General features: G+C 34.1%; 1 long non-coding RNA gene across 1 annotated transcript; it reads left to right on the forward strand.

The window, feature by feature from the left end:
* The first annotated feature begins 476 nt into the window (after positions 1 to 476).
* On the forward strand, positions 477 to 22,309 carry LOC143225428 (uncharacterized). The gene is made up of 3 exons (XR_013013844.1): positions 477 to 855; positions 7,858 to 7,906; positions 20,120 to 22,309. It is a non-coding gene; the product is annotated as an uncharacterized LOC143225428 (long non-coding RNA).

A 22,309-nucleotide genomic window follows, 5' to 3' on the forward strand; every position in this document is an offset into this window, starting at 1 on the left:
ATTGTTAATATTTTTAGTGTATTTTTTTATTTAGACTCCGAAATGTTTTTTTTTTCTTTCTGATTTGAAGCTCCCACAGGTCTAACAGTTTGGGAACCCTTGCTTTAGAACATACGTACAAAGAACTCACTATTATCCTTATACCATACAATTAACAACAACGTCTGTAGAACTAAATATTCTGTAAAATAAACGGAGGTAATAACTATGAGCGAAGCAAAAACTTCCATATAAACAACTTACTAAATAATTTACCTCACATGTAAATGTTTCCGCAGAAACAGACGGATAAACCATTGTTAAAATATATTATTAAAGCTAGATTAATGACCACCTGATATCATACGTCATTACAAGTCTATAGATAACATGCCCCGAAACTGAAATACAGCAGTTCTGAGTTGTTCGGCTGTAGATCCAGAGTAGCTATTTGTAAAACCTACTAAAAGACACTATTATTTTAACTTCGATCAAAAAGGACGTCAGTTACTTAACTCAGAATAGACAAAGATCAAGGAGTTAACTAGTTAATTTAACAAATGAAATCTCGAGTGTCTTGTATTTTTCGCGAAGAAATATCCAGAAATCCACTCGGATTTCATGTACTCATTTTTGCAGGTTTACCTACGCATAATTGGTTACTGTTACGTGAAGTTCAAACTGGCACACGCCTTTTCACTAAAACAACACGAACTGCTAGATACTTTAGACAAAGGTAGTTTTCATCCTCCTCAAACACAGCTATTGCTGCCTCAACTCCAAGACTGGGTCTAGACCGGAAGATCGATGCAGACTGCTGGGTTAGCTGGCCCCTGTGTTACCGAGTTCCTTGCGATTAGTCACAACAGAGAAACCGTAAGTTAAAGCCGACTGTCTCGTCGTGTAATGTTGCGAACTTTTCTATTTCCTGACAATTGCACATATCTAATAACCTGGAGGACTCGAGTACGAAACACACAGGAATTACACTTGTACTTCACATGGACTCAAACATGCACCTCGTACACAGGAATTAAATTTTACGATATATAAAACGTTATAGTTACAATAAAAAATCAGTATATTTGTTTTTGAAACAAGACATAAGTTTTTTTCAAGGGTATATCAACTAGAATACACTGTAGTTTATCAGCTCGGTTCTATGACGAGCCAATGGTTCGACTTACCCAACCATCTCCAAGTATTCTGTGTGACGATGAATTTATCATTAAATTTTGCGTCTTCTTATATTTTAAAATAGTACTGAAGGCTTATTTTAAATTGATATTCATACCAACTAAAAATCGGTTCACACACTTTATACATATACAGAAAGTTACTAAACAAAAACAATTTTTAACCTCATGCTGTAGCATTTAAGCTTTACTTTATAGGATTATTGAATATTCTAATAGTTTTATTATAGTTAAGATTTACTTTATAGGATTATTGAATATTGTGATAGTTTTATTATAGTTAAGATTTATTTTATTGGATTATTGAATATTCTAATAGTTTTATCATAGTTAGGATTTACTTTATAGGATTATTGAATATTGTGATAGTTTTATCATAGTTAAGATTTATTTTATGGGATTATTGAATATTTTGATAGTTTTATCGTAGTTAAGATTTACTTTATAGGATTATTTGGTATTGTAACAGATTTATTATTGTTGAGCTTTATCTTATAGAATTATTCAATATTGTAACACAGTTGTATTATTGTTAAGCTTTACTCTATAGGATTATTGAATGTTGTACACAAACACAGTTGTATTATTGTTAAGTGTTAACTTCTTCCTCTGTGATTTGTTTCTATTTATTATTTAGTAATAATAAAAACGACCTCTAATGAACAACAAAATTAAAACATTAGATTCTGTGCATACCTGATATTACACAAGAAGTTAAAAATGCTTACAAATGATAAAAAGTTTTGTTTCCGAAAGTTAATAAACTGCATTTTTAATTATAATTCCTTTTATGTTATTGTATATGATCTAAAATTGATGAGACTTAAAATACAATAAACAAGCAAATAAAGTAAAATTTTTATTTTAAAAAACTAATGTGTAAAAAATAAACAAAACGCATTACTTCATTAGTCAAATTCCTCTTGTTGAATTTATTAATATAACCCAACAGCCATTAAAATGTTTAGTTGAATATCGGCGATTGGCTGTTACTGCAGTAGCTTCTTTTATTTTTCACATTTTTTTGTGTCTGAATTCCAGACTAAATTTTTGTTATATTAATCAGGAACTTGTTTATAGCTTGAAACGCTAGGACTTTACAGCTTCTAACGTCTCTCTTCTACTTGCCCCTTCCCCCAGTGGCTCAGCGGTATGTCTGCGGACTTACCACGCTAAGAACCGGGTTTCGATACCTGTGGTGGGCAGAGCACAGATAGCCTATTTTGTAGCTTTGTGCTTAATTAAGAACAGAACAGCTTTTCTACTTATTTATAGTCTTTTGATAAACCTTTATTCGTGCTTTGGTGATGTTTTCAGTAATAGTTCTAACTTTGTACAAACGTCAATCAACTGTGTATTCTTCACTGCTGTTCATAGTTGTGTTTTTGTGTGGCTCTCTTCTATACACGTAAACATCGAGGACACATCCTTCCTGTGTCTTTCTTACCAAAAAACACATAAGCTTATGGAACTCTTCTCTTCAAGTTCCAGTGTGAACATCAACTTCATCTCTTTAGTGGCAGGGAAGATGTTGGATTCAGGTTTCTACAACTATTTGAGGCAAAAAACAGTTACGATCTGTCGTTCATTTTTGAAATTGTTTATTCCAATGGACATAGATCGTGTTTTATAGTTACATTTGTTTATTAATCATTTTCATAAGAAACTGATACAACGTCGAAGCTTACCACAAACTCTGAACTGCTTTTAAACTTTAATAAAAGATTGCAATGTTGGTAGGTAAACCAAGTTAGCAGACAGATGTGGTAAGCGGTGAAGATAAGGAGAATTCCTGTGTATAGTAATTTCAGAATTGTTAAATTTCCGGACGTTGGATCTTGTTTAATTCAATATTTATAGATTTTGACCGGAATAAGGACTATTTTAGTTTTCATACAGTAAAATAAAATTTCTTAAATTTACAATTTCCGTTTGTCTCATATTAACTTTCGTTTCGCATCTATAAACATTTGATCAGCCTTTTACTTATGTTGTATCAATCACATTAATACAGTCAGATTAAGATGGATGATTTAATGGCTCACTTATTTGTTTAAACTGTCTTTTTCTTCTACTCCTTTAGAACTCCATTTTCAGTTGTTGTTCCGACAATTCTTTGTTTCTTCAAATTGTATTTTATATAGAGCTCATTAGAGACTTACCAGTCAAGTGAGAGATGAAGAGGCTGATAAATCTTTTCTCGTTTGCTAAAGATCGACAACATTCAACACCAGGGGCTGTAGACATTACTACGTTCAACACTATGCAGGGGCTATAGACATTATTGCAACGTTCAACGCTAGGTGTTGTACACGTTACAAAACATTATTACTTAACAACAGACCCATTTATTTGTTGTTAAAACATATTTGGAGAGAGAATACCATAATAACAACTGATGGTTCATAAAAAAACACCTTCTGGAAAGCTCTATGCAACGTTTTCAAAAAAACAAACAAAAAAACCATAGACTTTGGAACAGTTTTAGCCCATTTGTCGTTTAATGTAGAATACACGTGTTTACTTAGTACAATTTATTTTATACGTTTCAAAATGTATTCATGACTTTTCATTATTATAATCGTATTATTGATATAATATACTACACAATTTTACGCATGAACAGGATTCAATGACGTACTTCTTTTCGTTTAATTTTTGTTTGTTTGAGATCGTTTTCTGTATTTTGAAAGTTGCTAGATAACAGTAATCGATTCGTTTCATTGTGTAACAATTGTTGCATCATCTACTTGCAGAAAGCTCCACCAATTGAAACAAAATATTGTAGTTTAATAACAAAATAGAATTCTAATCGATGAAAACTATACCATTTAATATTCGGTAAAAATAAACTTTAGACACACTACATTGATTATTTATAGGTAACTGGAGCTATTCAACTTCATTACTAGTCCAGACCCTAACTAACTAACCCTAATGTAGTTCTAAAACTACCTGTGTTGGGACCTTTCAACTTCACAACTAGTCCAGACATTAACTAACTAACTAGCTCTGGTGTATTTATAAAACTACCTGTGTTGTGACCATTCAACTTCACGACTAGATTAGACCCTACCTGACTAACCTTGATGTAGATCTGAAACTATGTTGTGACCACTCAACTTCACGACTAGATTAGACCCTACCTGACTAACCTTGATGTAGATCTGAAACTATGTTGTGACCACTCAACTTCACGACTAGATTAGACCCTATCTGACTAACCTTGATGTAGATCTGAAACTATGTTGTGACCACTCAACTTCATGGCTAGTTCACACCCTAACTAAACAACTAAATTTAGTGTAGTTATACCTGTGTTGTAATCTTGTTTCCTAGGTTTATTTTCCTACAATCCTGACGTGCTTTAAACGGTAAGGTATTGATTTCTTAATGATATTTTCGAACTTTATTGCTATCTGAGCATGAGCCAATAATTTTGTCGTTTTCATTACAAACATTGTTATTAGAGCTCCTAGATTAAGTTACGTTAGTCTCAAACTATGTCAACTATTCAAGAAATTAGTCAAGGATCTTAGTCTTCCACAGCGACTGCTGAGTACCATTGTTGAAAAACAAATCTTTACTACTACTCGACAATAACGGTCGTTCTTCAGGACGACTTATTCACGTACAATTATTTGCCTTTTCTCCATCAACGCTTCTTACGCGCCAACTACCACAGCCAAGAGGTTGATGTCATCCTCAACTAACTCCAGTCAAGTTCTAGTTCGTCTTGTGTTATTATTTTGGTGTATTTAGAATTATTCCCACAAAAAACAACCGTGTTTAAAATATAACGAAACATAGACAGTTCCTAGAATCCTGTAAAACTATTACAAAAACAAAATAATTAAAATTGAATATAGTACTTTTACATCAACAAACGTAATCATGCTCAGTAACTTCTTGTAGAATTATTTTCAGAAAGTTAATAAAATTCACAAAAACACAATTTGATATTTTTTTTTATTATTATTATTTATCTTGTCGTCTTTGTCCGTAGAAACGTTCCATCGCTGCTTTTAGTCAAACACAGGAACTCACCCTTCGTTGATTGGTTTGAATATCGTGCAAAGTAGTTCCTACTTTAGCAGTGAAAGACTAGAAGAAAGGCAGCTAGTTATAATTACCCACTGTCAACTCTTGGGCTGCTCTTTAACAAACAAATAGTGGGAGTGACTGAAACGTCGAGTGTGTTTTGTGAGACGGGAACTTCAACCAGCGACCATCAGACTGTGAACCCTGCACCCTAACCAACTGACCATGCGGGGTCCCTCTCGCAAATACGATGAGTTACTTATAACGACTGGTATTCACAGATAGAACTTAAAAGATACAGTCTAAACGCCAAAAACTTATGATGCATTAGACATTAACATGTCTAAATCTTGTGATAAAAAACCACGTTAAATTTAGGTGTTCATTTTTCATATTCTCTTTAATTTATCCATTGCGGATCCAAAATAAGAAGGATAAATAACAATGAAGATGATTTTTATCCTAAGTATTATAAATTTTCTTCATTAATGATTCTTCGGATAGGCCTAATTCTATAACTGGAGAAAAAAACGTACTTAATGACGAATTTTAAAGTATAGAAACCAAGTTATATCATCTAAAGACTTACTAACAACAATGAGACAGTTTTCCAGAGCCATACATACATTAAATTTGTGAAGCCAGTACAGTTTCCAATGGAGGTATTTAACCTGTTATATTCAATATAAATAAACGTCAATATCTGAGTAAGTGTGTATATGATTCTTATACCTTCCCACATCTCCTGATCAATCAACACCAAACTTGACACAGTGGTACAGGATGGCATCATGAAGGTCATTAAGAGATTTGACCTCTCAACTAATTACATATTGATAGAATGTTTCAAAACAGTGCCGTTCTTTTAACTACTGGTAACTTTAGGTACTTATATTGCACTTTTAATGTATAATACACTAAAAAATATAGAAAAACAACTTCCTATCCTGTGTTACAAACAAGTTCTTTTTTATCTCAACAACGGACGAGTCAGTCTCCATTATAAATTAAACAGAGATATCACACAACAACACATGTGATTATCTTTCTACCTTCGTTATAAATTAGAGAGAAATAACAATACATGTGGTTATCCTACTAGTTTTGTTATACTTTGGACACTCACATACAAATACATGTCAATGCATAAAGTTATCCAACTAGATTTGGTTTTTAAATGTACAAACACACACGCAACAATACATGTTCTTATCCAACGAGCTTTGTTATAAATTGGACGAAGTGAATATAAACTGACGTATTTCCTGGTTAGTCTTTTTACCCTGAGTATTGCCTCACTTTACAACTAATACGAAATGTTGCCCAACTTCAAATCGATAGACACCCTCTACTTAAGTAAAGGGGTGTACGTAACTAAATGAGCGTATACAGGTTATACACACGATGTACTTACTTAAAGGAGTATAAACAGGGTATTCCGTGTACTGTATCTCTAAGCATGTGACTAATAGTAAACCTATAGTTATTTCAGCCATTATTACTTAAGTGCAATGCTAAGTAGCGGTAATCTAATACTAGTTTATATACACTGTACAGTGAATTACCTTTCCTTGAATATGACTATTATTAAATGTGTGATTAGTAATATGTTTAAAATACAAAGTTGTTGTTGGTTGGGTATTTATCATTATTGTACGTTGTAGTCTTGGGTTTTTTTGCTCTTAAATTAGGTGGTAGAAACTCTATAATTTGAGTACGAACTCTGTAGCTTCTAGATATTCAACCAACTACGAGCCCGTTAACGCTTAAAATCTGTACACGTGGTCAGTTAGAGCCTTGTAGTTCACCACGTTTGTTAATAGACTTGCGTTTCTCTGTCCTGTGTGTTGAATAAATAAGCTTTGTTGTGGTTTATTGTGAAACCTATATTCACTTTCTTTCCTCATTCAGTCACACTAAAATTTAGTTTAATCTGCTGGAGATCAGTGTACGTGAGAATACCACAAAATCGTTAAAAACAACACCGTAAAAAACATGTGTACTTTAGGATGATCGCACCAATAATCGAATGGGCATAAGTGTTCTAAAAATACTATATTGTAACTGTTTGTCTCCTAATCTAATCAATGGATTAAACACTATATCTTTACCCCAATTTAAACAATACTCTGAAAGCTGTATTTTAACTTCAGCTGCGAGATATGTTAATACTTTAGTAATTGCAACATATTTTAAAGTGTGAAAACATATTAACCGGCAAAGCATTGTAGCCTCAGGGAAATGGTGTTACTTACTAGAAACGTCAGTTTTATGAAATAGTGTGTTTGTTAGTGTGTTTTCTTATAGCAAAGCCAGATTGAGCTATCTGCTGAGCCCACCGAGCAGAATCGAACACCTGATTTTAGCGTTGTAAATCCGAAGACATATCGCTGTACCAGCGGGGGAGAGGGCTTTATGAAATAAAAACTCTTTAATTTATTCGGGAAAGCTTTCAAGTTCGAAATTCTCCTTTTATCTCTTTTTGCAAGCATGAAATTGACAAATTACTTTAAGTAGATTTCTGTTTTGTTTCTTTAACATTACTTCTAAAATAAATTGGCAAAAGAATACGATTGTTTCTCTTCGTATCGTATAAAGATGCGCAATTTCAAACTAATATTTTATTTTCAACAACTTACAGGCCTCGATGTTCTGATTGTAAACTTCTACACTTCTCTGTCTTCACTTTGGTAAGTTTATACTTTCCACTGGGCTACCTATATTAACTCGGAAGAATCTTACAATTACTGATAGCAAATCTTAGTACACAGCAATATAAAGATTGACTCTCCATTTACTTAAAGCTCCTTTTGAAATTCACGGCGGTCGAAACACAATTTAGCTGAAACATAAACTATCCCATAATAACATACTCTAGCCAGGCGTTCCGTATTGTTATTAAAACAGAAACTTAGAATTATTGTATTTCAAATTTGGTGTGGAAATTTCGTATAACAACTTTCAGTCTATATAAACTTCAGGCATGGTATCTCCCGGATTTTCCTGCAAACCCGGACAAGTTTTTCTTCCGCGCATTTTAAAACGTAGGACTCGGGCAATGGGTACATGTTATCGACTTACGGTGATGAAATACTTAAGACAGCATCTTTTCTTTGGTTATTTTGGTAAATAAAGATCAAATCCGGATACCAAGACAGAACTTTAGTAACATTACAGTAAAGCAGTAGAAAGGGAAATACACGAAAAATATAAATTTAAATTTATACATTTGTCTTTGTATTCTTTTTTGTTCTTTCTTTTGCATAAACTTTTTATTTATTTTTTTATTCTTCAAATGTCCGAGCAACTACTAAAAGCTTCTATATTAATATCATTACACATTCAAATAAAAAGGAATTACAGCAGTTAAAACTAAATATGTAACAGAATGTGAAACAGTGTTTACCAATCTTCGTTTTGTGGACGGTAAAAACATTTTTCTACAAAAATCAAGTCATTGTTAACACTTAATGAGATACTTCACATCATAAACCGTCATTAAAATAAGTTATGTTTAATTACTACTTGAGTCATAGAACGTATGTCATACTGTAAACTGCCATTAAAAGTAATTTACCTTTAATTAACACACGAAATTCAAGATAATTCACATTGTAAACCATCATTTAAAATAAGATACCTTTAATTACTACGTGAAATTCATTTCAACTGACTTCGTGATTTAGGTTTTAAAATATTACTTGCATCAACCGAATAGGAAGGAATTTACTGAACCGAACAATTATTTCAAAAAAATGCAGCAAAATAACGTTTACAACAGGCAAGTTCTGATCTTACTAACTGAACATGAAATTGATTCACTTCTATGATGCATTAACGTCTAAACTAGTATATTTTTATTATTCCAACTTTTAAACTAACAAGATATTGCAGTAACAAACAATTATTGTTGTTACTTAGAAAAACAACAGAAATGTATATTCTGTGGCACTGAACATCAGGGTCAACTGTTTAAAAGTCCTTTATTAACTTGTACTGACTCTCCGTATCATCCAACTCCATGATCCGTAATAACCATTCTGGGACGAGGGTCTTGTCTACACTGACTCCATTGCCAACTAAACTGGTTTTCAGACCTCTGAATTAATCTTTCATGACTTGATACTTGAGGGATTCCAAGAAAGTATTGATGCATACAATGTTAGTCTAACTTCTTATTTCCAGGTACAAGAAAACTGCCAATTAGCAAAACACTACTTTTATTTTTAGTTGCTGCATAATGCCTCATGGAACGGTTAGTTTTTACAAACTTTTAGATCGCAACTCTCTTCACCGATTTGAGATCTAATTACAGTTTATGACTCAGGAGCTGAAACCCTTTCGATTGAGTATTTGACCATGCCCAAGGTTCAATAGATTAACTTATGATAATCCTGACAAAAATCATTTCAATCTGAGGGTAGGTTCTTAGGAATTTCTAAAAGTATTAAAATCGAATCGGGTATATGTGTGCCCCATGCTTGGCATTGTTGGCACAAAAATACAGCTAATAAAAAAAAAAGGTGTAGAATATTAATTTACTCTAATCTGTCTAAAATAATTGCAAGTGCTGCCGCTATCGAGTGAGTTTCCCACGCATTCGTTACATTTTATTTTTGGTAACAAATCCCAAGAAGCCATATATCACCTAATCAGCATCGTATGCTTTAAATGTACCTTATACACCACCAACACACATTATGTTACACAGTTGAATAGGCTGAGCTTTAAGATAACTTGTTCAGTATACTTTAATATTCTTAGAACTGAAACATCATAAAGAACGTTCTAATATAATCCAACACTACTGAAAGGGTTAACGTTCTGTTCTACACAATACACAGTAATGAACACCGGTTGTGGGCATCCACGGTAATATTTTACCACCGAAGAGTGATATTGACCATAACTTCATAACGTCCCACGACTGAAAAGGCGAGCATGTTTGTTGGGACGGAGATTCGAACCCTCGACCATCATCTTGAGTATCCTCTACACTATTGTTATATTTTACAAGTGTATTCATAAATTCAGAAATAATTTTCACGTGTGCACGTACCTATAAACTACCAGATATTATTCATGTAAGATCAATAGCTAGAACTTAACACAAGTATTCCGAAGCTAATAAACTTATATACCTCGAAACAGTTTGTTTGTTTGTTTTAGAATTTCGCGCAAAGCTACATGAGGGCTATCTGCGCTAGCCGTCCCTAATTTAGAAATGTAAGACTAGAGGGAAGGCAGGTAGTCATTAACATCCACCGCCAACTCTTGGTCTACTCTTTACCAACGAATAGCGTGATTGACCGTCATATTATAAAGCCCCCACAGCTTAAAGGGCGAGCATGTTTGGTGTGACGGGGATTCGAACCTGTGGCCCTCAGATTACGACTCGACCGCCCTAACACAACCTGACCGTGCTAGGCCACGTCGATACAGAAAACGTTTCTTCCACTCTGCTAGTATGTCAAAGCTATTATTGTTTGTTGTATGTATATACTAAAAGATGGACATTGTTTCTTTCGTACAGTAAACTTACAAGAAATCACTAACTCCAATTCGGGTATTTATTCCTGGCATTTAGAAGCTAGTTTGTGTCACGGTTGGTTAATGTTAAAAAATTGGAGTATCTTGCATGCATTATAGAGAAACTAGAGAGGGTCTTTTCTGGGCGTTTTATACAAAAAAAATAATACAGTAAGACTCTTTCGCATGCTGATACATAGAAGCTAGAAACTTTGTTTTTTGAATGTAGTTATTCTATACAAGCTTGTAACATTGTTTTGCGTATGATTAGTATATGGGTTAAATATTTACGGCAGTTTCAGTTTAATGCAAGTTATGCCTTATATAGTTTATATATCACGGGTGTTTAATTATTTTTGGAAGCGACAGTTTATCGCAGGTTTGTTTACATAACTGTTTACGAATCATACGTTGTGTAATTCAATAGTTACGAACTGATATTTTGTTTTCGTGTTTTAATTTATTACTATTACATCATAACATATAGTAGTGTGTGGAAAAGCAACGATTTTTTAAAAGTGAAATTATCACAGATTGTATTGTAATGAGACAGTAGATAAGAATAATTCATCTTAACAGTTATATTATAAAGTAATTGAATCAGTCCATGTAGATTTTGGTGAAACAGAGAATTTTTTAAAGTTCTTGATACAACTTTGATAACGAACAGTGTAACAAACATTTATATATACGTTTAACTTGTTTTAATATATTATTTTAAACAAGTGGACTGTGTGCCGTTTAGTTTGTTAATTTATCGCCCACAAGTCACAGACACTTACTGTGAAGAATGCAACCCATACATAAAACATGACAATGTAGAAGGTATGATAAGGTTCCTACGTATATTTAATATACAGAAGGCATAGCAAATTTTCTGTGTGTGGCTAGTATACAGAAGCTTTAGTAATAATGTTTTGCTTATAGTTATGGTGTAGAAACTATAATACTTTGATAGTTATTTTTTAGTATTTCGCACTAATAGTGCTATCAAATGTGTTCTCCAAGTTTAGTACGATCTACTTTGGCGCTCAGAACGCTCAGGTTACGTTTATTTTTATTTTGTTTCTTTAGAAATCCAGAACACATTTTCAAGTGATATGGATGGTTCTCTTTATTTATATTAATAAACGCTTCTGTTACGATTGACACCGTCACCCAGTTTGTACCGTTTTTCAATACGCTGCAGTAAGAAAGGAATTACTTTAGATGTGAAACTTATGCTTTGAAGAGATTTGGTGCAAGCAAGAACTTAATTAGGGCTTGCAACCTCTATATTTGGAAAAATACGTGATAATAAAGAAAATATAAAGGCAAGTGCTAATGTAGCTACCCCTATAAAAGATCATACACTGTATTTTCATAGAAATGAAGTGATGCTCAATATGGAAAGACTCATGTGTGTGTGAATTGAGGGCCAGATCCAACGAAATGTGCCATTAGACATGACAGTTATATAAGTTAAGGTTAAAAGCTTCTATGATGATTTGGTAGTTTTCAAGAATAAATGGTGGTTTGATAGGTTTAGGAACCACTTTAGCCTAAACAATGTAAAAGTAAATAATGAGGCTGCCTGTACTGATGTTGAAACTGCACGAAGATATCCTAGTGAACTCAAGAACAATTATTCAGGAAGGGGTTATAGACTAGAACACGTTTTCAATGCGGACGGAAGGGGGCTCTTCTGGAAACACATGCCAGACAGTACATTTATTTTTTGGGAAAGAGATGTTTGTATCGAGGTTCAAGATTTCGAAAGATCGTCTGACTAACTGTGAGTTGGAGATTTCAGATTAAAGCGCTCAGTAGTGTACAGTTTCAAAACTCTTAGGGCTCTAAATGGATATGTTAAGCCTAATTTACTAGTGATTTTAAGCTCAAATAAGAAGGTTTGGATGGTTAAGTATCTTTCAAGACTGGTTCATCAATTTCTGCTGTCCTGCTATTGAAAACTATTATGTAAAACATAATATTGTCAACACAGTATTTCTCATCTTTGACAATGCACCAAGCCACCACGCAAACTTGAAAGATCATTCAAGCAATGTAATTATATTCTCCAGCCAATTGATCAGGGTGTTATCTACAATTTCAAGAGCTATTACTTACGGAGAACTCTTAAACAACTGATTAAAACTACCGATGGACAGGATAAGCTCACAGTTCATGATTTCTGGGAGAAAAAAAACACACTTTATGATTGCTGTAGACAATATCACCAAGTCGTAGGGTGAAGTGAAGGAGTCAACTGTGAGCTATGAATGGTATTACAAAAACAGATGGCCAAAGTGTAACAACGATTTTACAGGGTTCCTCCAGGCAAAAAGTGGTGGGAAAGTTTACTAAGATATTGTAGCACGAGCAAAACAGGCTGGTTTTGAAAATATCGTTGAAGGTGATGTGGTTGAGTTATAATCCCACGGAATAGATATGTTGAATGAAAATCTGATATTGTTGGAACGAGAGCAATTCGCAGAAGGTGATAACATTATTGAAAACACTACCCATGCAACTTCCCATGAGCACCAACCACTTATCCCAACCCGCAAAATATCAGTTGACAACTAACTACTTATTCTAACACACACAACTTCACGTAACCACATATTCCACACAACTTCACGTGACCACCAACCATATATTCCAATCCTTTGACCTGGTAGACCTTTATGCTAAAGATCCCAGTCGGAACATAGCCTAAAAGTTGCAAGATGTCTCCATGCACAGCCATAAGGAAAAGATGAAGCAGAAACAGAAAACTCTTCGTCAAAAGAGCTGAGTCTACACCACATGGACAAGTACCGAGTCTCCCTACCAATGTAAAATTTAATTTTTGTGTACCTACTACTATTTTTGGCGAGTAAAACTATTAAAATATGTCAGTTACATTTAATATGTGTTTAAAAAATGTTTTCTTGCACATATATGAGTGTTTTTTTATTATTTTTATATATCAAAAGAAATTCCGTAAGAACCGTACCATAGGAATCAGTGGGAAAATAATGTTCAAGTTACCGAAATTCGTGCTACTGAAAAATTTTCAACATATTCATTCAGTAATCTGGGGGTCAAAAGTCACATGTTTTGAGAATTGACTTTGCTACTGATTTCGAAGATAACGCAACCAGTAACGGTCTGTTCTGTAAGTATATAAAGATATTGTACTGGCTCAAGTAACAAACATCTGTACAGTTAGTAAGTTCCGAATAACAAAGTTTTTAAACTTTGTTTGTTTGTTTTGTTTTGGAATTTCGCACAAAGCTACTCGAGGGCTATCTGTGCTAGCCGTCCCTAATTTAGCAGTGTAAGACTAGAGGGAAGGCAGCTAGTCATCACCATCCACCGCCAACTCTTGGGCTACTCTTTTACCAACGAATAGTGGGATTGACCATAACATTATAACGCCCCCACGGCTGGGAGGGCGAGCATGTTTGGCGCGACGCGGATGCGAACCTGCGACCCTCAGATTACGAGTTGCACGCCTTAACGCGCTTGGCCATAGTTTTTAAACAGTTTTGTTGATGAAGATAACTGTTCTTCAAATAAACATCTAATTAATGTGGAAAAACCTTTAAAACATTAATTATTTGACAGCCTTTTAAACTAATTGTAAAATCGCACAACAAAATATGTGTAAATACGTTACGTACATGCATGATGACTGTAAGTACATACTTTACAGCTGGTTGCTATTAAGTTAATGTCAAAGTCTTTGATCTTAATATTAGTGCAGCTACGTCTGTAACCTGAATGTTAACTGGAAGTTATAAGTGTGACTTGCAACGAAGGGTTGATGTCGTGGCCTCACTAGCAACATCTTTAGCATTCACAAGTAATCTAACGACACAACGTAAAGAAAAAAAACATGCTCGTCTAAACGGCGTTTGAAGCATATACATTTTGTCAGGCTTAGCAAGTTCTACTACATTTGACAGCCGAGTTCCAATTCCAAAGAATACTAGCACGAGGAACGTGACTTGACATTAAACACTGGGATGAATGAAGGCGAGTCGAAACTATTTGGTAAGAGTAAATATCATGTTCAATATTAATCGGTTATTTTATAAGGTTCAATAAAATATAGTAAAGTAAGATGAAGGAAGTGTGACTACTTAATCAAATAAATTAATTATGTAATGAGATTGTAGAAAATGTATTTATTACGAGAAACAAAAAATATAAAGGTCATTCAGAAATCGAATAAATTCACAGTTTTAAATATTAAATAGTGGTCTAAGTCACAGATAATTTACGATTGGTTTCGTTTGTTTTGAATTTGATAAAATAAAAAATAACTAGTAACAAAGCCTAATACATCAACAAAAGGTCATGGCTAAATTTAATAACCAGTCTGGGCTGATCATAACCTAATAGTTAGTAGGTGTCAAGTGTTCAGAATATTATAAAAGTGAAAATCGGTCCTGTTATGTGGTTCAAAGAGACGAATAAAATCCTTGTAAGAGTTCATACCTCTAACTGACCAACTTTCTCTTTGACCATTAATTCAAAAGTAGGAACGTTCATACCTAAATCACGATAGTCTTGTCAATTTAGCCCAAAGGCACATAAGGTGCTATTCTGGCTGAAAGTATTAATGTTAATATTCAGCATGGTTCAGCTATGTAAACAGTTTTTCTCTGATAAAAGCGTAAAGCGACAAGTTAAGCACTTTAGTAAAAAAGAAAATAGTTAACACATGCATAAATATGTTTAACCAATCTTTGGGAGTATCTTTACGGCGATAAATTAAATGTGCTCGTTTCAGTCGTGTGATTGCTTAGTACTCCTTAAACAAAATAGCAGGAAAGGAGATAAACAAGACTATATTTTGTAACTTTATTTATTGTGATGAAATTGTCTTTGTGTGACGTATTTACAAAAGTGAACATCAAACGATGAAAGGTAATACCAATACTCTACTAACTAATTTTCAAACCAAGTCGTTGTTGGTTGGTTTGTTTTGAATTTCGCGCAAGTCCCTAATTTAGCAGTGTAGGACTAGAGGGAAGGCAGCTAGTCATCACCACCCACCGCCAACTCTTGGGCTACTCTTTTACCAACGAATAGTGGGATTGACCGTCACATTATAACGCCCCCACGACTGAAAGGGCGAGCATGTTTGGTGTGACGGGGATTCGAACCCGCGACCCTCGGATTACGAGTCGAGTGCCTTAACCACCTAGCTACGCTGAGTCGATAATTTATGAATATCGCATAGTACCGTGATAGACTTGAAGTTTGTTTATAAAGATATTTAAACGTGAAAATTACAACACAGCCACTAACAGTTTTCTTCACTAAAACAATATTTTCGTTATTTATCTCTCGCACTTCCCGTCCATTTTTCCCACTGCCAGCGTAATCTCGAGGTAATGACAATGTTTTACAGTATATAGGGTCAGCTGCACTAAGAAAACTATTTTTATTACTGTCACACCTTCTATAAACATTTATTGCTCCTAGGTGGCTCAGAGGTAAGTGCGGGAACATATGACGTTACAGATCCTCAATTCCTTTGCTAAGAATGGGCACAGTACATTAACGTAAAACATTATTTACAATGGTGTAATGAAACTTATGTAATGATTTTATTCATGTCATATGTCTTGGCTGACTTCTTTACCACTAATATATTTTACGTAAACTTACTTCTATTCGTTTATACGAGCGTAATAATCTCTGTAATTGTAAAGAGTAGGATAATACAGCTAAACTAGAAGATAGACTATCAATTTCCTACTCACCTATTCCTGAAACCGTGATAAAACTCTCCGGGATAATTTTAGCTTCGGCGTGAAAATCCGTGTCATTTCACGAGGCAACAGCCACGCAAGCATACTATAACTGTTTTGACCGAAGCCAAGTTTGAGCAAGCGCAGCTGAGCAAAAGCACGTGCTATCTTGCTGTTTTAGCGCCACTTTCCTCATGGGGTTTCTGCCTATACGTAGTCAACGTCCGTTTATACTGCTTATCCGAGAAGCTCCGTTAACTTTTCTTTCCTCTACGTGCACACGTATATCGATCAAGCGAAGGCTTTCTAACATGCATTTAGTTTTTATGCGAACGTAATTTGATTACAATATATTTTAAATCTATTTTGATATGAACTTAATTATTTCGTGTAACATACAAAGCATGAGGTGTCCTAAGTCATAACTATATTATTTCCAATATTACCTTGTTTAGCTTTTCTTGTTCACAGTGGCCGGCCTCTCCTATTATCGAATTTACCATTTTTCGCTATGTTCATAGTCTGGACACAGTGACGTGTTAATCAGGATCTGTAGCTGACTAGTGACGCAAACGATCAGGTGATGAATGTGACACTTACACTCATCTCTGTGGCTGTCCATCTGATTGAAGTTAGGTGATTATGTTGGCCAAAGAAGATGTTTTTCTAACCAATTTCGGATATGACAAGAGTGGTGGTACACTGCATCCATCAAAGCAGAAATATGGAGGAGACATGATAGAAACAAGGTGCACGTTGGATTGCATTAGAACTGTGGATAAGATATTGAAACAACGTACACGTTGGATTGTATTAGAAATGTGGAGAAGACATGATAGAAACGACATGCACGTTGGATTGTATTAGAAATGTGGAGAAGACATGTGGATAAGACATGATAGAAACGACGTGCACGTTGGATTGTATTAGAAATGGGGAGAAGACATGATAGAAACGACATGCACGTTGGATTGTATTAGAAATGGGGAGAAGACATGATAGAAACGACATGCACGTTGGATTGTATTAGAAATGTGGAGAAGACATGATAGAAACGACGTGCACGTTGGATTGTATTAAAAATGTGGATAAGACATGATAGAAACGACGTGCACGTTGGATTGTATTAGAAATGGGGAGAAGACATGATAGAAACGACATGCAAGTTGGATTGTATTAGAAATGTGGAGAAGACATGATAGAAACGACGTGCAAGTTGGATTGTATTAGAAATGTGGAGAAAACATGATAGAAACAACGTGCACGTTGGATTGTATTAGAAATGTGGATAAGGTATTGAAACAACGTGCATGTTGGATTGTATTAGAAATGTGGATAAGGTATTGAAACAACGTGCATGTTGGATTGTATTAGAAATGTGGATAAGACATGATAGAAACGACATGCACATATGATTGTATTATAAATGTGGATAAGATATTGAAACAACGTGCACGTTGGATTGTATTAGAAATGTGAATAAGATATGATAGAAACAACGTGCACGTTGGATTGTATTTTAAACTACCTACGTAAGATCAAGAACGTCACGTGATTTTTTTCAAAGGTTACCTGCGAGACAATATCGCTTCTAATCATCAATATATCACCCTCTTTGTTTGTTTTTATAATGGAAGATATATTTTTTTATTTCAGTTGTCATTGTTTTTAGCTTCTGATGAGAAATACCTTTCAAAGGCTTATCAGTAAAAACGGATTTAGATAATGAAACTTCCACTAGAAGGTGACTCACTGTCACGTCCAGTAAAAAGAGAAAGTATCTTGTTTTTACTCACTGTTTCAGCAACCAAATGATTATAGCCATGAGCAGTCTAGTTTTTAAATAGATATTCAGAGCTACAATAACACTGCTGTACAAATGTTAGAATACAATATAAATCATTAATTATGTGGATTCGTTTATCAAAAACTAAAATATCGTTCAAATTTATTTTGCTTTTACTTCACGACAGTAAAATATAGTTCAACTTGACGAAAACCTTGGCTGATTATTTACATAAAAAAATCAAATCAAAAAGCGTTTTATGTTACTTAAAAATACTTGTAGAGTTCAAATACCCTGATCCATCAAGATTAGATAAGTTAAAATAAGGATTGTGCCTTTCTTATTGTTTTTAATAAAGATGGAATACAGTTAAAATGAACAAGGATTATGTCTTACTCTTGTTGATGAACGTTAGAGCCAATGAATTATTTTGATGTTATTCAGATATTATACATCTGCCAATTTTAAAGTCGTCTCCTTTTTATTTTCCAATTTAAGCAATTCGAAAAATAAATGTCCGTATTAGAAAACTCTAAAATTCAGGCATAGACATCATATATTTAAAACTGCCGATAGAGGGAGGGTAACTAATCAGCTTCATCCGTTGCACGCTCTTAACTAAAAAATAAATAAAGGGGATAGAGGGAAGGTATGTATATTCTCAGAGGCTTACGTGAATCGAGCCTTGGGCCTCACAGGATCTTATAACAAGCTTCATACCAGTTATAGGAAGAATAAAAATGATGTGGCTCTGATTTATGAATCTATGTCCTTCTTTATCTAAACTTCTAAAGGATATAAAAATACGGTTCAAATCTATAAATATTCCGTCCTTTACTTAAACAAGGTCAAAACACGGTTAACATCTACGAATGTTGTGTTCTTTACTTTAAACAAGGTCAAAATACGGTTAATATATATAAATACTGTAATTTACTTAAAAGAGGCCAGAATACGGTTAAATCTATAAAGTCTATCTTTTTTCAGTTAAATAAGACCAAAATGTTGTTATAACTCGCAAAGACTAATTCTGTATTTACTTAAGGAAATTCCAAATGTAAATAATATTTCCTGAAGGTTATGCCTGCTTTTATTTAAATGAGATTAATGTACACTTGAAATTCCGAAAGACTGTGTCATTTGCTCCCCAAAAAAGAGATTAAATACCGTCAAAATTACAAAGACTATGTTCTTTTCTTAAAAATTGGTCCGGGATGGCCAAGCGTGTTAAGGCGTTCGACTCGTAATCTGAGGGTCGCAGGTTCGCATCCGCGTCGCGCCAAACATGCTCGCCCTCCCAGCCGTGGGGGCGTTATAATGTTACGGTCAACCCCACTATTCGTTAGTAAAAGAGTAGCCCAAAAGTTGGCGGTGGGAGGTGATAACTAGCTGCCTTCCCTCCAGTTTTACACTGCCAAATTAGGGACGGCTAGCGCGAAATTCAAAACAATGAAACAAACTTTTCTTAAAGAAGTCAATATACCGTTAAGCCCGACAAAGACAAACGTCATATGTATTTAAAGAAAATTAAAATTTAAAGATACTTTTTGTGATGGATTTAGCTGTCTCTTACTCATCACACTGAACTTTATTTGAGGAAAGTAGAAAACAATTAGAAACATCCTACACATAAAATACACACCACCATTATAAGAAACTTGAACATATCAGTAGAAATTTCGGCTCTCGGACAGTCTTCTAGGTGCACTCCCTCCCCCCACAATCGTTATTATCGCATCCTCTGATTTGTAACTTTTTATTTTAGTTACTTATGTTTTTTTATTTTCTATTAATATTTTATTATTTCTACCACCAAGTGTTTTACTCACACCAGGGAGAATTCTTTGATTTTCCAGCACTCCGGGTCATCAAAATCAGACACCTACCGTGATGATAATAATTTGAAGTGCAGCTGTCCAAGGTCGCTGACGAAGGGTGGAAATCCCCGAGAAAACAATGTAACTCAAGGACAAGTGGAGAATTGAATTACGATTGGGTTTCATTTTCAATTTAAGTTTGTCTTTCTTTATATAAAGGATGTTAAAATACAGTTTAAATTTAAAAACACTAGCCCCCTTTCTTAAAGGAAGTGAAACTTTTTAAAAAGATTATTAAGTCATAAATAATATCGAAATATTTTAAGGCACATAATGAGGTACTTCTTAGCAAAGAAAACACACCTCTTTAAACTTTTAATCGCATATTGACCTTCCTAAAACAACAAACAATTTTTTGTGCGATCAAAATAGAGTTAAAAAACGACACAGTCAATGACTATAAATATGTGCTGTGGTCTTAACTGTTCGTATTTCACCTATTCTCTGTGCTGACTGCGAGGTAACTTGTGAAGAAAATCACGCACGTACTTGGCCCTTCTGATATCGTTCACAGTAATATACCCTTAAGATACCCCGTGCATAGTACACATTCTAATGAACATGATTTAAATAGCGTGGTATCAGCAACTGACACCAGTTTTTATATATCATTTTTGACAGTTTTGACTGAGTACAGAACCAATTTGAAAAATGTCTGATTAAGCTGGGTCTTAGATTATTGTAATGGAGGGAGAAATGATGGACTTCAAGAAAAAAACTTAAATTAAGTAAATTGTGCATTAATTCTGTTAGGAACAATATCTATTAAAAGATACTATCCCCCATATTTTATAGTTTTGTCTGAATAAATCAGTAGTCGTTGTGCACAACACAACTTTTACGGTTAAAACGTTTGCATTTCACTGAGCACAGTGTAACCCCTGGCTCAGAGTAGCTTTGTCTCTTTAGGGCAGGGTATACTCTCAAACTCAAAGTATATATATTTCAGAACCATTTGTTATGGTAGAAGTTCCCAAGGGTAACGTTTTCACGTGCTCGAAGAACTAAGGTGTATATAAATTTAAGCACTAGGTGACTGACTATCTAAAATATAGCACAGCCAACAAGGTCTGGAAATACAGGAAACTCAACTGACCAGACGTTAGCCGAATCTAATTTTGTAGTTTAAAATTCGAATGAGCTTTGTTTGGGGCGAGGAAAACATGGAAATCATTAAATATATAAGAAAACATAATTAGGGTTATATATTGCTTGTTTGTTACGTTTTTAGCAAAGCTACACTGGGCCATCTGCTGTGACCACCGCGGGAAATCAAACCTTGGACTTTAACATTGTAAGTCCATAGACTTACTGATGTTTCAGCGGGAAGAAATAATTCGAGCTTAATTTAAAACGATATTCCCCACTAGATGCTCATCGGTATAGCTTACGATTTTAAAATTCAAGTGTTGATACTTGAAGTGGGTAGAGCATAAATATGATAACCCATTACACATCTTTGTGCTGAACATAAGATATAGTATTTAATACAGGGAACCTCAGTAACCACAATGTATATTTGAAAACGAAACAGTAGTTTGATTTGTGACTATTAACACCCGTCTTAATTCTAGTTTCTTTATTTGAATTGCACGAAAAGTAAAACCCTCAAACACAAACACGTTCACTTTCTTTGGCTAATGCGAGACGAACTTCCCGTTCCACAAAATTAGCCGGTTGTACTGCAAGAAATAACCACTGTTAGGTCGATACACACGCAGAGAGTATTTATGTGTTCTAAAATTAGGAACACATTTGTTAACTGCTGGAATTACAGTTTAGTGTTTTTACAGAATAGAAATAATAGATAGAATAATCTATTTAGTCTCTGTTGTAATAATTAGAAAGAAAAAAGTTGTTTATGCAGATAATTGACATATTGGTACTTTAGCTGACATACCAGAACTTAAACTGACAAATTGGTACTTAGATTTTACAGTAGTGTGTTCTTCTTCACTTTTAGTGAAATTCATATAAACCAGATTCGTGACACGTATTTCATAACTGATACTAAAACAGATTAGTGGCATATACCTCATAATTGATACTATACCAGATTAGTGACATATATTTCATAACTGATGCAAAACCAGATTAGTGACATATTTTATAATCGATATTAAATTAAATGAATGTAACACTTTTTAATATTTAAGAAAAAGATTAGTT

This window comes from Tachypleus tridentatus, chromosome 9 (assembly GCF_004210375.1).
Source record: "Tachypleus tridentatus isolate NWPU-2018 chromosome 9, ASM421037v1, whole genome shotgun sequence".
Lineage (NCBI taxonomy): Eukaryota > Metazoa > Arthropoda > Merostomata > Xiphosura > Limulidae > Tachypleus > Tachypleus tridentatus.